We start from the raw sequence: 3,415 nt of genomic DNA, 5'->3' as shown, positions 1-3,415 counted from the left end.
GGGATTTTGTTATTTGAACTCTGGAGATCTTAACACTATTTTCACTAAAAACTTATATTTGAAGTTTTTCACGATAGTAATACTTCTCCATAATCGATATTAATTATAAAAATAATTACAGTATATTGTCCATGTAAGATATAAATATATTGACAAAATAAAAAATATATTATTAATTTTGTTGTATAATATGTAAAGTATAGATGTATAAAGTGGTAATACACAACTTTAATTATTTTTCTGTTCTGTATGCCAACTTAAAATATTTGAGATATACTAATTTTGTTCACAAACTGTATAATTAATTAGCTAGAAGAGGTATACAAAAAGTAATAAATTATTTTTTCATCTGTGATAATTTATTGACAGGTTAGTCCCAAATTTAAGTCTTCAGATTATTTTAAACTAGCTTTCGAATTTGGATCAATGTATATCCCTACTCATATACTACAAATGAATAATATCTGATTTCAAATTTTCAGCTTTCTAGTGCTATGTTGCTGAAATAGTATCGCATAACGTAGTAAAAAAGACTAGTGGTTCGCATTGAGTCAAAGTGAGTCCGCCGTTTAATGATTTTATTCCACTTTAATGACTGACTTAACCCTGATGTAAGATATGGCACTATCTGATCTTCAGCTATGGATTCCACATTCCCGTGTACTTCTGTCGTTGCCTCCTCTAATCCTGTGTTTTCAATTAAAAGTGTTTGAGCCTTTACTTTGTCTTCCATTCTTGCCAGGAACATTGATTCGAATATGACACCGTCATGCACCTTAACCACTCTCCTGAAAATTACATTGTAATTTTTAAACATACAAATATCATCAAACTGTAATTATTTACGAATTTTATTTATTTTTTTCGTACTAGACCACTTTTAATCCTATTAACGGCACTGGGGTATGGGTGGTACCAGTACTTAGAGGTTCAAATAACTTATTACAATTAAATTGATTCAAGAACTTCTCAGAAAAATATCAAAGAATACTATTTTTAACCGAGATCTTTAGTTAAATCTGCAAGCACTTATCACTTTTGTTGAAGAATTTTAGGAAGGTTTTTCATTCTTCGTAACTAATGAAAAGTTAGGTGAATGTCAAATAAATGATTGGTCCTGTCAGTTAAAATCTGGTTTGTTGTATTGTGTCAACTCTTCTACATCATACCGTATATGCATAATTTCTTATTTATAAACATATTAACTATATACACATTTTTGAAGTATGATAAATAAACATAGAATGAAATTATTTTTGAGGATTAGATTATCTGAAGATTAGGAATAGACTCCAAAATTTAATCAAACGTAGTGCTTACTAATTCTCAAATATGAAAATGACAGCGGAACAATGAATCCCAAGAGGATTAAATAAAAATCGTTATATGCTGAGATTTGTAATATCGAGGCTTGGATAGCTAAACTTTCATTTTTGAGGTTCAAACACCTATTTATCGACATATGACAATTGGTTTGGAAATAAAATGACTACACATTGTAAATTACTGAACATTAGTTACACACAGAAGTCATGTATAGAAATATTTACATAAGCTTAATTAATATGCTGTCTTGCCTTGCACCTTAATTCACACCCTTCCGTTTCTCAGCCATAACTGTTGCATCACACCAACGTGCTACAATTGTGAACAAATGTTATTTTGCTTTGTTAAATAGACGAAAATTAGTAAAACAAGACACGCCTATTTATTTTTCAGAATGGGATACGCATAAAATTCGTTAGATTAAGTTCGTTTTCGTTGTATAGAGATTACCGCTGCCAAAATTCATTTAATAAAATAAATTTTTATTTTCTCAACAGATTAAAATTTTCTATATGGAATTTTTTTCAGTTCGTTATATAGAGGTATATTTACCATTTAATATTATGGCTAGTTCAAGGGGTTTTGAACAAAAATCTTTTCATAGTTATTCCTTCTATCGAAGTTCCAGAATAATATAACTGAAATTTAATAATTTAACAGAGATACTTAATTCATTTAAATAAGAACAACTCAACTCGACTATATGCTTGATTTAATCACCAATCCTTTGTTCAGAAACAAACTATTTTAAAAGAATAATGTAAACGAAAACTTTTAGTGAACAGAGATTAGGTAATTAATGTCAGGTCTCTAGGTTTATTTATTAGTATTAGGATTTTAAAATTCTAAAACTATTTAAAATGCTACCCTAGCAAAAATAAAAAGATATGTTTAACATAATAGGAGTTCTGAAAATTAAAAATACCTAATTGATATAAAATTGTAGGAATATAAGTAATTAAATATTATAAGACGAAAATGGATAAAAGTCTGAAATACTATATATTGAACTTTTTAGCAGGGTTCTTAGATGACTGAGAAGGATCATTTTCAATTTTTTAATTTCTATTAGTTTTACCTTTCTGAGGTGCGAATAATGAAATCGGATGTGATTTCGACATTTAATAAATTCGTGTTGTTTGTTATATCAATCAAAGTGCAATTGACAGCTATGTCCACATCGCTAAATTCCAGCTGAAAATGATACAATGCATTATTATATTTATCATATTTATTTATATCGTAACACAAGAATATATTTTTTAATATATTTATAATCAAAATTATTTCTACGGTAGAATAGCAATACATTATAATTTTAATGTTGCATTTTTAAAAAAATAAAATAAAACTTTGTAGTGTAGAATAACTTACTGTAGAACACCCTGAAACCGCTGAGCTGCCTTGTTTAACGTAAAACTGTAAAGTTATCGGCGTTATTTTATTAATGAAGTTAAAATATTCCGCAAGATTATCACAGACTTCTGTGATATTAGATGAAAGTCCATATACATAGACCGAATTAAGTGACAAAAACAAAACAAAAAATATTGGATTCGACATCACACTTCTTTCCTCTCGCAAATTATCGATAAAAATGCCTGTGTAGAATCTGAAACCAATATCAGGATAAATAAATGGTTATCTTAATCAACAGTATTGTTAGGATTGTGACAATCTAATGCAGAATATCTTTAATGCCATAAATCACAAGTTATATTTGATAAAAACCCAAGCCTCTTTTAAATCATTATAGTTTTTCCAACATTGTCGCTAATCTGGATGAAAGTATACTTCTTTGTGAAATAGTGGCTTAGGTTTTTGCAAATGGGAACAGATTCGCTAATAAAGTTATAAATGAACAGTATGTACTACAGTGACGTTTGGTCATGCGAACGAGGACAGAAAGAAAAAATATATAGAGCTCGTAATTCGCGAACTATGTATTTATCCAATTGTACACGTTAGCTTGATTCCAAAATCAATTTACATTAAAAAATTGTGCTTATTGAATTTTCTTAGATATCTTATTCATCTTATGGCATTAAGTAGCTTCCCATAGTTCGTTTCGGTATTGGATTAAAAACCG

General features: G+C 28.6%; 1 long non-coding RNA gene across 1 annotated transcript; it reads right to left on the bottom strand.

Moving 5' to 3' along the window:
* Nucleotides 1-337: 337 nt before the first annotated feature.
* On the bottom strand, nucleotides 338-2,949 carry LOC106683876 (uncharacterized). Its single transcript, XR_010844135.1, has 3 exons — nucleotides 2,701-2,949; nucleotides 2,405-2,520; nucleotides 338-788 (listed from the first exon to the last, which is right to left on the bottom strand). It is a non-coding gene; the product is annotated as an uncharacterized lncRNA (long non-coding RNA).
* Between the last annotated feature and the right edge of the window lie 466 nt (nucleotides 2,950-3,415).

Source organism: Halyomorpha halys, unplaced genomic scaffold (genome assembly GCF_000696795.3).
Source record: "Halyomorpha halys isolate HHAL.00 unplaced genomic scaffold, Hhal_1.1 Scaffold524.1, whole genome shotgun sequence".
NCBI lineage: Eukaryota > Metazoa > Arthropoda > Insecta > Hemiptera > Pentatomidae > Halyomorpha > Halyomorpha halys.
This window is presented reverse-complemented; position numbering and strand designations above follow the sequence as displayed.